Source organism: Cynara cardunculus (genome assembly GCF_001531365.2).
Source record: "Cynara cardunculus var. scolymus isolate 2C chromosome LG 15, CcrdV1, whole genome shotgun sequence".
NCBI lineage: Eukaryota > Viridiplantae > Streptophyta > Magnoliopsida > Asterales > Asteraceae > Cynara > Cynara cardunculus.
The window spans coordinates 1205842-1219848 of NC_037542.1; positions in this window are offsets into that span (position 1 = coordinate 1205842).

Genomic DNA, 14007 nt, shown 5'->3' on the forward strand with positions numbered 1-14007 from the left:
CTTCAATTAACCATGTATAAATATTACATACTTCAAAAGAATGTTGGTGAGTGTTCTACATTGTATCGGCTTAATATTTGCATCGTTAAGAATCACATTATAGCCTATCGAGATGGACCTCGATGGAGGAAGCATATTCAAGCAAACCGTTATGTATAACTATAAACGTAGTGATAAGCTATCTGAAGACAATCTTAAGGCTGAAAAAGAGATATATGAAAAGACCTACAAGTCTATCGAGGCTTATGGTGTTGCCCATCCCGAATCTTATTGATTTATCTTCATCAACATGTTCTATTATGGTTACAAATACTGTACGATAGTATGATGTTTTGCTTCCATTTCTAGTATGATTTGAAATAACGGATAAAGATCCACTTATATATATATATATATATATATATATGTTGTAAAATGTTCAAATTTGATATGGCAAAATAATTAATTTTCTTCAACTTATGGCATTCTAATTTTCTTGGTCCATTTGTTTGCTCAAATTTACTTAGTTGTCCATCTACATGATAAATGTAAATAAATTTTACATTAGTAGTATGGTAAAAGATTACTTCTATCAATGGTTGTTTTTCCTTCTAAGAGGCTTACATCCAGTTAGTTTCTAATATGCGTGTTATGGTAAAGCTAGCCTGGCAGGGTACCTGGCTCTGCCAAGACTCGCTTTAAAGTTATTTCTGCTTTATAACTATTTAAATATTTTTTTAACTACCATTTTTATAGTTTTATGAACTCTTTATAAAAGTAATACAAACACACACACTTTGCCCTCCAAACATGTCATGTAAAACACTGTAGTAGTTATTCTACTCGCACAATGCTTGCATACTTTGGCTTACCTCTTTATCTACGGGTTGAAGCTATTTCTACTGCACGCTTCACACAAAATCACACGATCATCGTCAAAAGATTTCATAAAACTACTTATGAGCTAATCAATAATCGCAAGCCTAATGTTAAATTTTTTCATATTTTTGGCTGCATAATCATTGTGTTGAATGATAGAGACAACCTTGGAAAGTTTGATAAAAAGGCAAATGAAGGTTTCTTTATTGGATATTCTCTCGAGTCAAAACCTTTCGGGTCTACATCAATGGAACAAAGATTGTCATTGAAAGCATCAATGTTAGATTTGATGAATCATCGAATTCTGAACAACATGGTTCAGGACTCAGTCTACAACCGTTAGCTTCTACACAAATCAATGTAGAACCTGTTCCAAATAACAGGACAATGAATTCTGATTCTATTGTTAGATCAAATTTAAATTCGTTGTTTAAAGATTCATTTGACTTAACTTGGGGTATTCTTGCAGATTTTGAAATATATGATCTACCCAAAGTTAATGAACCAGTGGTCTCGATTCCGCAAGTTACACAACTTTCTGGACCATCTGAAGTTGGTTGTTCAACATCAAATTGTGTTCATCCATAAACTACTGATGTTACTGAATCTGAGCCTGTTCAAACTGAAGCACATACTCAATCTAAAATTGTTCAACCCAATGTTGATCAATCTGAGTCTGCTTTGCCTGTTGATGAAGCTGAACACTCAGAAATTGAAGCTGAAATTCAAGTTGTAACCAATGAGTATGATGATCAGAACAACTTAATTGATGTTTAACCCTTACGTTGTACTCACAAGTGGACTAAAGATCATCCCCTGACACAAATTATTGGTAATGTAAATTCTAGAGGGCAAACGCGAATGGCTACCGCAAACGAGTGTCTTTTCGTTAACTTTCTCAATGCTATAGAGCCAAAGAAGCCATCTGAAGTATTGCAAGATCCAGATTGGATTAATGTTATGCAACATGAACTTCGATAACTTGAAAGAAACCAAGTTTGGAGACTCTTACTGGACCTATGGATAAATCTATAATTGGTACAAAATGGGTATTCCAAAACAAGAAAGATGAAATGGGAATTGTTGTGAGAAACAAAGCTATATTGTTTGCAAAAGGTACTGTCAACAAGAAGGAATTGATTATGACAAAACCTTTGCTTTAGTCACTCGCATTGAAGATATCTGAATATTTTTAGCATATGTAGCTCACAAGAACTTCATGATATACCAAATGGACGTGAAATCTACATTTCTGAATGGTATTCTTCATGAATAGGTTTACGTGAGTCAGCCAGACGGCTTTGTTGATCCTTAAAAGCCAAATCATGTATATTTATGGTTTAAAACAAGCACCTAGGGCATGGTATGACACCTTAACACAATTCCTACTCAAGTCTGGTTTCATGAAAGGTATAATTGATACTACGTTGTTTTCGAAAAAGCAAGGTAAGCATCTGATCTTGATACAACGTAAAAGATCAAATCTTGAAGATTTCAAGTTTCTGAATGAATTCTGAAGATCGTTGTTGTTAAAGCTAAATCTTACAGATTTGAAGAATTTGTTGTTTATGGAATTGAATCCAAAAGGGGAGATTGTTGGGTCTAAATTGTTGAATTCAAGTCCCGAGCTTATTGTGTTTTATATGCTTTATAATAGTCGTTTTGTTCCTTGTATTAGTTGGGGATAAATAGTTAATTATGTTAGTCTTGTTAGTTGTACAACAACATAAATAGTACGTGTAAATAGATTGAGAGAGAACTGTATTGAGAGAGACAATTGTAATGAAGAACTCCTATGTACATTTGACATCAATATACGTGCTGATAGATTTAATTCTACTTCGCTGACATTAGAGGCACAACCTTTCGTTTGATCTTAGATTTAGATAGTTATAAAATCTAGAAAATTTTGGTCTTCTCAAGTCATTTGATGGCCCGTCGCATTTGTGTTTTTCATTGCCTCATTCACAAAATTGAAGATTCTATCCTTTATCTGTCATCTACGCGACATATACTACAGATTGAAACATGATGGGATTCAAAGCCATAACAAGTCTCGGACTGAAGCCTTTTATCCTCATATACCTTTCCATGTTATATGCTTTCGTAGGGACATACAGTTCTTTAAAATGAGACTTCCCCAAAAATCTCAAGGTGTATTCCTGAACCATCATATTTCCTTCCTCCAATCTCGGAAACTCCTCTTCTAACTATCTCACCCTTGCCTTTGGGTAGAACGACTATTTAAACTCTATTTTGAAATCCTTTCAAGTCATTTTCTTCACATAATGAGATCCCTTTGCAGTCGTCATGATGTCCCACCAAAATAACCCTTCTAACTTGAGCATAACTACAACAAAAAATCACTTGGTCTTAAATAAAAAACTTGTGGTATCAAATATTTTCTTGATCTCTCGTGTCTACCACACTATGTTAATTAGATCTTTATCACCAAAATATGTTAGTGGTTTACATGAGAGAGAAACATTTTATAATCACTTCCCTTCTAAATCATGATAGGAGATGATGTCAAGATTGGTTGACTATCTGAGGGAGTAGCCATTGGACTGTTCATTTCAGTTCCTTCACTAGCTTTAGGACTCTCTAGGTTTTCTGTCTCGATCGTTCAATGATGCCCCAACAATGATTGTAGTGTAATATGCAATTGTCGTATTTCAAAGGTCAATTCATCACACGTAACATGCACTAGGTACTGAGCTCGACCACGACACATAGATCGACCTCTACCTCTGCCACTAGTAGACCTTCCACGTACCGAAGCTTTCGGCCTAATAGGTAACCCTATCTCACTCCTCTCCCTCACCCATTGCCTCTTCCTCGATCTCGAGCCCTGGTAACTGTGGTTTCAATAATCCATTCGGGTCGAAGAGATTCCCTTCCATACCCCATTTCCCTTCCATGGGCATTAATGGATTTAATGTTAGAACCTCACTTGTTAAAGTGTAAGTTAGAAGTCTCTTACTCTAGTCTTTTAAGACTTGGTCGATTAAAGCAGTCTAGACCAAGAGCTCTTATGCATAAGGTACTAAGAGACAGAGCTCTTATTTAAAGAGCTAAGTGTCTACATACACATCCCATGCTCAACCTAGAGGAAGATCAAGACTTAAGCATCAAAAAACCTAAATACTTGATGCAGCGCTACACTATAGACACAGAGCCTCTGCACAATACATGTAGAGACTCTGAGTCTCCTACTCCCTTGGTTTGCGTACAAGCGGTTTAGACTTATCTCCAAGACTTTAATCAGAATCTTCCATGTATACACAAGTCGCTCCACATTCCAAGGAACGTGAAGGATGAGGATGCTGAACAAGAAGTCAAAGTTTGAAGCCTAGAATTTAGAAGATTCTGTTTTACATAGTTGTATAAAAGAAGGTATCCTTTGTCGGTTAAAATATCTAAAGATTTGCCAACTTTGAATATGCTCCTACTATAGAGATTTCTTGAGAGAATACTTAGTTAAATTGAGATTGTTCTTATTCTCTTCTTCTAATAAAGCAATCGATTTATTCAACAACCTTTCATTCTTATTAGTTCTTGTTTAAATTTTTTAACCTAGATCATCTACACAGTACTTGCTTCCACTCAAACTCTATCTAACTGTGTTTCTTGATACTTAAGAGAAATATGGGTTTCTACAATTGGTATCAGAGCCTGCTAATCAAATCAATTGATTAGTCGATCTATATCCAATTGGATAATCCTTTTTTGTTGGTTAATTGTTTTATAAAATGTTTTTCATTCCAGATCTTAGATCAATTTTTTTTAAACATTTGCATTTAGTATTCTCCAAGACTGCAAGTCTTTAAGGTTCAGAATTTTCTGAAATCTTCAAAACTTCCAGTTGCATTCTCTCCAAAACAAATCTGAAATGTCTAATCAATCTTGGAACTCGATATATAGTGTCGGTTCCCTCACAAAACCTTCTACTCTCATTCAGGATGAATATCCCCAATGGAAGATCAGGATGATAAACTTTTATGAAGGTCTTGACCTTGAACTCTATGAATCTATTCTCAATGGCCCTTATGTACCATGACCCTAATTCCTAGGGTTCCACCCGCTGGAGATATAGTTGAAATTCCTGCAAGACGTGCTCCCAAACTCCGAATAGATTGGGATGATGAAGACAAGAGAAGGGTGGAAGTCGATCAAAAGGCCAAAAGGATTTTGATAATGGCCCTTCCAAATGAAATCTTCCAATCTCTGGATGCCTGTGAATCCACTAAGGATTTATGGAATCAGTTGGCTAACCAGCTTGAAGGCGAGATTAAAATGAAGAAGAACAGGCGTGCTCAATGTCTAAATGAGTACAACAGTTTTCAGGCCATCCCCACGAGTCTCTCGAGCAGACGTATCACCGTTTCAACACTCTAATCAACAAGTGCAAAAAGTACGACGTGATTAGAACACAAGAAGATAACAACATGCTCTTCTTGAAAAGGTTGAATGACGAATGGAGAAACATGTCGATGTCCCTTTAAAAACAAGTAATTATTCTTTTAACATTCCATTTAATACAATGAAATAACTTATAAATGAAAATTACCTATGTATCATTAATCATTGACTTAACATTTCAAATAACCATGACTAAAGAATGTATTCGATCGGTCCAACGAGTTCATAAAGTTAACAGTAGTTTTTTGGTTAACAAAAGATCTTCCCTACATATATACATATATATATATATATATCATCTAATCAAATAAGAACTTGATAGTTTATGGCAACTGTGAGATCCAACCTGAGCCAATAAATTATGATATTAATTTATTTATTTATTTAATAAATAGTGTATTAGTAATTTTAGTAATTGAAATTTTAAATTTTTTTTACTTTAGTAATTATCTTTTATTAGACAATTTCCTTAATTTCTCAACCAAATTGATTTATATTGAATTTGTTTGTTTGTCTTCTCTCTCTTCACCCTCAAAACATTCATAGGTCACAAAACATAGCATGGTATTAGAATTCACTCATTTGCAAGTGAAAGTCAGAAAAACTCACCAGAAAATAACCATGAAAGTCGTACCCAAGGTATGGAAACGACTCATCCTCACTCTCTACAGGCCTAATCTCTCACCGAATAAACTTATAGGAAATTGTCCCTGGTCCTGTTATGAACCCATGATGCTTGTCCGTGTTGGTCCATGTTGCTTTGCAGCCTCCAGATCGAAGGAGATGAGGTCATGGTGGTGGGATCGTCCTTATTTGGCCTTGTCAGCTATACAAAATCGGATATTCTCCCAATTGATTGGGTATCACAATGGGTATCATAGTGGGATCACAGTGGTATTACCGTGTTTATCACAATCAATTTGTGTCCTTTGGTTTAGAAATTCTTGGATATCTCGGAAGGTATCACAGTGGTGTACGTTGGAATAATTTTGGTTGGAATAAGGTTCGTTAGCCAAAGAGAGGAGCGAGGATAATTACCAAAATTAATATTTTTTTTATAATTAAAAAGAGAATAAGAAAATGGTCGACTCACATATGATTTTATATTAAAATTACGTGTAAAATCAAATGTGATGCACGTGACTTTATATGTTTACGTTGATGTTAGTGTAAAATCAAATGTGATTTTGCACATGATCCTGCGTTTTCGTTTTTTTTTTATTTAGTTACTTTTCTTGTTTGAACATCTCTCTCTCTCTCTCTATATATATATATATATAGAGAGAGAGAGAGAGAGAGAGGGAGAGAGAGATAGATAGATAGATAGAAAGAAGGTGGGAGGTTCAAAAAGAAAACCTCAAAAAAATGAAAACCCGAAAAACACTCAATCAACCCTTAGACTAATCGATACAATGGATGTGATTGAAGAAGTGGTTGCAACTTCATTTATACATCACAAATTAACCACCCCTATTTTTTAAATCGAAAAAAAATGAAATGTGACCAAATTCAAATGAAACAAATTACACCAAAAAACAATTATCTTTTTCTCGTTAATTTGACATTTATATGAAATGTGACCATTTTACATGCGATTACGGATCAAGGTCAATGCAAGTTGTAGTTAAAGTCGTGTTAATCTCATGTGATTTTACATGTGTTTAATGTAAATCACATATGATTCAGCTGATTTTTTGTTCTTTTATTTGGTTATTGTTCTCTTATTTAGTGGCTTAGGATGGATCTCATTAATCTCACAAATCTAAACATACAATTTGTGAGATAATTATCGTTATTTATTAAATACAAATTAATGCATTTTTAGGAACTTTTTATACTTATGTCTTTCTCTCTTTCTCCTCTTCTCCCTCTTATCTCCGAAGTAACATACACATGGTACCTACAAGATGAACATTTTTTTTATTAAACCGGATATCCAACCCGCTATGCGAGCCGACTAATTCTAGGGCGATCACCTGTTTTGCAGATAACCTGGAGTCACCGCATTTGAATCTCCGTGGCCACAAAGGGATTTTTATTCCTCCTAAGATTTGAACATGGGATCTCCTGGTAAGCTCAAACCAATCAGGCACCACCCTTGTGGTTTACAAGATGAACATTGTGAACACGATTTAAACAACCTTAATAAAAAAAATTACTAGGACATTCACAGGGTTGACATTGTATTCACAAACGGAATATTTAGATTTAGTTTTATTGGTTTAGTTTGTGCTCCGATAACTCTCCTCCTTTAGAGTTATTTATCATTCAATACTCTTATTTTTATGTAATTTATGTACCATTTTGCTTTTATCTTGTTTTTTGGTCTAAAATGTTCTTAAGATGTGAGGAAAGGCTAAGGATTTAATTTATTCAAAAAACCCATCACTAGTAGACAGTGCCCATTGTCTGCCCATAATGAAGGAACTCGTAGCAGATTGATAAGATCAAGCACCCTATTTACCTATTACTTGAAGAACCTAAACCTCGAGGTTAATCTAAAGATATCACATAAATTGAAGAAATGAAGCCTTTTATCTTAAAGTAAAAATGATGCTTCTTTCCTTTGGGTAAAAGAGATGTTCATCTCTCCCTTTTCCCTCTATAAATAAAAACATCATGGAAACATTGAAGACACACCTCCTTCAAGCATTTACTCTTACCTTGAACATTTGAAGGAACAGTTAGAGTTTAAATTTTTGCATTTAATTCTTGGCTTGTATTTAAATTCAAGTACGTTTTTGCCCATTGATTGCCCACTGTTTATGCCAAAAACCACACCAAGTAAAATTTATGCCACAAAGTTGTTTATATCGAAAATTGTGTTAAAAAACTTAAGGCTTCGAATGTGAACGTTAAACGATTAAAGATCGATCAGCTTTGAAATCAACACCAACAAGCGACACAAAATAAAGATTAATTAACATGAGAGATGGTGGCGCAGAAAAACCCTTAAACAAATCATGGACGATACTCAGTATCGTAGATGCACTATGGACGTCAATCAGGGACACTATCCTTTTGTACAGGTACAACGATGTAAGTAATATTGATACGTCAATCGTGGAAAATTAACAGAGAATGATAATTATTTCCGCTAAAGAACTTTTCACGCGTATAATTTCTGATTGTTCGGGGTTGATTCTTATGATCTTCTGACCTTTTATAGGTGATTCTTGGGGTTGTGCCAATGGTTGTCAATGGTCGATTATAATTGCCATTAAATAACGAGAATGTTAGTATTGAAATGTCTTGAATCTTAGCTTTGACGTTATGATCTTGTGAGTTTAATGATCTCATGTGTAATGGTCAATATAGAAAATGTAAGTCGTTTGTATCGTGCATCATAGAAAATTTTGACCGCCGATCAGGGATCGTGAAAAAATAATCCTCGACCAAGGGTCGAAGATAACCACGACCGTTGGTATCACGATCGTCAATTATTTGAATCTTGGTCATAGTCATCATGGTTGAGGGAAATACCCTCGTCGAGGGAAAATCCTCGTCGGTCGAGGGAGGGAATTTTCAAGAAAACATCCACTACGGCAACAATTTTATTTGAATCTTAATACAAGTATTTCTTATGAATTTCTCTATTTCTCTTATTTTCTTTAGTTTTATTATGAGCTAATCACCCTCTTGGGTGTGGGTGTGAATCAAACTTAAGGCTAGTGGTCACACTTGGGTCTTGCCAAATTACTAATTCTTAAGCTTGTTCACTTAAGTCGGGACTTAAAGTTAACGCACATTACACGATCACTTTAAAGTGTTAATACCAGAACCTTGATCCATAGATGGATAGATTCGAAATACGACTTAAGTAATGCATAAAGATATGAGAAAGTCTTTGATAATCACATAGAGATACAAATTTTGTATGTTTTTAGCTAATATTCAAATATTAGTCAAGATTTACAATACAAAGAGATTTGAGTAAACAATTTCAGACTAGTTGAACTATCACTTAGCGAATTCAGCAAGCTTAGAATTTGTGATATTGAGAATTTTGTGGGCTCTGTCTATAAATATTCACTTTCTAGAGATTGGAGTTTTTATAGACATTCCATAAGTTTTTGACCATCTTATTACTACAATTGTTTTAAGAAAAACATACACTCATACCCATCTTTTAACTAAAAGTTTATTTCATCTTTTAAAGCATATCTATCAACAAAAACTTGATTTTTACTTATAACCCGAAATTGATCAAGAAGTCCGTGAAACTCTCCGATTTTAAGTAGTGAAATCTCTGTGGAAACGATATTGGTACTATACTACTCTATTACTTGTAGCGATTGTAGTGTCGGCATGCACTTGCACCATCATTGTGGGGAATTTGTGCCCACTGTGTGTATACATACAATTCATAGTTATTATGTTTACAATATGTTCACAAACTATACCATATCTCGTAGATTTAGAGTGTGTTCACAATGTTCATATTGAATTATGTGTGTACGTGTATATTAGAGACAAAGAAAAGAGAAATTAGGAGAGATGGTAGAGAAAATCGGGAAGAGGAGAGAGGGAGAAAATTTTAATTTATATTAGATTTTTTCAACTAATTTTGTAGTTTAAATTGGATCTCATGAATTTGAGAAGTAAGAAGTGATCCTAACCCTTCATACGGTCAAGATTGGTCAAGAATTACGGTTTGACTGATCAAAGGTTGCGGCTTTCATTGGTCAAAATATGCGGCTTTGACTGGTCAAGCGAAAAATAGAGGCACAATTTCGTAATTTTTAGAAATCAGCAACAAACAAGTGCATATGTGAACCCATAGTTCATATGTGAATCAGTTAACTAGTTCAATGTGAATCACACGGAATCATATGTGAATTACACGGGTTCACATATGAACATATAGTTCATATGTGAATCACACGGGTTCATATATGCACTTGTTTTATCGCCTATTTGTAAAAGTTACAAAACTACCCTTCTATCTTCCCATATCATGCTAGGAATTATCCGATGCTTCATAGTCAAAGTCGAAATCTTGACTAGATGAAGGGCTAGAATCACTTCTATATTTCTCACATACATGTCACTTCTCAAATGAACTTATGGCTATTCAGTTGGAGATAAAAAGGCCCTCGACTTTTTTAAATTCGTGACCAGACACATATGGATGGTTTAAGAGAAGAAATTGACGTAATTAATATAAACTGATGATTGATTTTAGTTGTGATGATACTTTGTTCACGTTTTCTATTGTGTTTAAATCAATTAATGTATTTTAATTTAAAAAATTTAATGTGTTAAGAATGGATGATAGTATATATTTGAATGTATTAAAAAAATGGATGGTAGTATAAATGAATTAAAATGAATTGATGGTTTAATAAATTCAACGATATAACTTTTGTATGGATAAAGTAGATAACCATACATTTTTAGACATTTATCAGTTTACAAAAACAAACAGTCTAATTGATTCAGGTTCAAACTTCAGCACCTCATCATTATCAACCAAAAGTGAAATAAGACTATATATTCCAACACCCCCCACTTTAATCTTTAGAGTTGTTGGTGTAAGATGTAATAAAATAAGAGTAAACTACAAATTTGGTCCCAATGGTTCATTGTTCGTAACATTTTGGTCCCTAAAGTTTTGAAATTACAATTTCACCATTATAGTAGGAAAAACGACTGGATTTAATCCCTGACTCTAACAGTTGTTAAAAATATTTGTCTAAGCCTGGGGTAAATTAGTCTATTTCCATTTTTAACATATTTTTGCATTAAAAAATAAAACCAGGGACCAAATTTGTAGTTTACTGAAAAAGATAATTAATTATATTATGTAATATATATATATATATATATATAGGGTATATTTCTTTTACAACCTTATGTATTTGTACAACCCTTGCAACCCAATTAATTGAGATATTTATAGAAATAATGGGAGTTCATTTATTATGATTTAAATATTTATGGAATATGAATAGAGTTCATTAATTATGATTAATACTTTATATTAGGAAATGAATATTTATGGAATATGAATAGAGTTCATTAATTATGATTAATACTTTATATTAGAAAACAATCAAAACTTCTATGAAATCACATATTCATCAAATGAAATGGACGGTTGAGATTGGGTTATATTGGTTGCACAAATGTCAAGGGTTGTATAATAACCAACCTCTCTCTCTCTCTCTCTCTATATATATATATATATATATATATGGGTTGGTTCATTTATTAACAATATATTTGATGTTAACTATGTGAACCAATCATGACCTTTAATTTATTCAATCAACAAACTAAAACATCAATGTCATTTTTGTAATACTAGTAAATGTACTTTCATAATGAAAAATAATGAACATGATACGATTGAAAAAGATCAGGAGCTTTTATTATACACCAGTTTCAATTCCCGGAAATATCTCCTTCATCGTTTTGAAACCAAAATCAATCACATTTTACTTGTTCACTTATGAATGGTTTAGAAATTCACCAATGAACATATATATGATAAGTAACAAAAGTCGGTAGTTATAAAAAATGTTCACTAATGAACCCTTGACCGATTATCAAGGTTCTAAATGACGTGAGGGGTGGCATGGCGACGAGGTCAAACCTCAAGCCTTACGAGTTGCGGCGAGGCCACGAAGACGTGCCCTATGACATCACACACGCGCGCATATATGTATATGTTAGTTTTTGAATAATACTTTTGAACAAATTATTAATATAAAGTAATAAAACTAAAAAGAAAGAAGAAACATTGATACCAAATATATAATGTTTATAGAAAATGATATGAAGAATGTAAAATCGGGATTAAATATCTTGAATCTCTACTCATTACTTTTTGCAATTTTCAAAGAATTTGTATATGATTGTTCGTATACGGTAAAATGATTAAATATTTACCTATTTAAGGTTTTAGTTTTTAAATTTCTTTTTTATGGCACGTTATAATACAAGTCAATTCTTAGAGTGGAACCAAATGGGGTCTAACACAGCGGCGGACCAAGCTTTGACGCCATAACGAGTTATTAAAAAACCATACCAATTATTTATGTATTAATATCTCTAGTTCATGTATGATCATATAATATGTTCATCAACTAACTTATCAATTACCAACTACCTTATTTGTAAAATATATACCCTATATTTTGAAAATTCCTATCAAAAAAATATATACCCTATATTTTTTTTAACATGAAAGGATAACGGCAAATGCCGTAAAGCTAGAGTGCCTTTCGAACTGTGCATCTGCTACTTGTATGGATGGCTTAACTGCTTGTACACTCAGCCTACCATTTTTGACTATTTGAACACGATATAACACTTCATCCCTTGTCAAATCTTCATTTTTGTTGAATAAAATTTACCTCTTCTTTTAATTAACATTAAATGAAAATCATAAATATATTACAAATATGTGAGAATTGATATAAAAAAAAATTATGATATTTTTTCATCAAATGCTAGGATTTAAGGTATTGTTTCATATATATTTGTTTCATAATATGAAAAGTTTCACATATATTGTTTCACCTTTTGAATATTTTTTATGTGTATTTTTATTTCAATAGGTGAACCAATTTTTTTCACATGCACTCTTTTGATAAGGTGAACACAGACATGTGAAACAATATCTTAAATTATAGTTTTGATGGAAAAAAATCAGATAAAAGGAAATTTTTTAATCGGTTCTCACGGGTTTCTAACATATTTATGATTCTCATTTGATTATCATATATATATATATATATATATATATATATATATATATTGAACTTGCATGACTTGATCCAATTATCTCTGAAAAAATTCCAAAGACTCAAGTTTTATGGTTAATTAAACTAATCCTACAAGGTTAACATTAATAGTGATCATGTATCACCATACATATTGATCAGGTATCACCATTGTATGGGAGATTTGGTCATTCCATCTAGGGGTGCTTAAAAACCCGACAACCCAATCCAATCTAACGTGAAATAACTTAATCCGAAGCAGTCCGACGTCTAATCGAGTTGTAAAATTTTCAAACCGTAGGTATTGGGTTGATATTGAGTTACTAGTATATGAACCCAACCCAACCCGATGAACCCGATATCTTTTTATTTCTTGGATTTAATATGATTGTTGAATTTATATTAATATATACATTAGACAACTATACTATCACGTACGTTCTTCATATACACATATTTTCCATCTAGTAACATTTCTATATAACTCATTTGTATATATATTCAGTAATTGTGAGAATACATATATATATATATATATACATATATATATATATATATATATAGGGATGTTATTCTACACCCTTTGTCATTCCTACACCCTATACAACCCTCATCTCAACCATTCAATTTTTAATCAATTAATTGTTTCTTAATATAAAATATTAATCATAATTTATAAACTCTATTCATATTCCATAAATATTCAAATCATAATAAATGAACTCCAATCATTTCTATAAATATCTCAATTAATTGGGTTGTAAAGGTTGTACAAATGCACAAGGTTGTAAAAGAAATATACCCTATATATATATATATATGTGTGTGTGTGTGTGTGTGTGTGTGTGCGTAAATTGAGAAAATTAACTGAATGTGATATACGTAAGAAAAATGGATAAGTTGTATCAAATGGTTGATGATGAAAAAGAAATTTTGACACTACAACAAAAAGGGTTTTATAGGACACTTTTTTGGGACATTTTTCGGAAACCGTCCT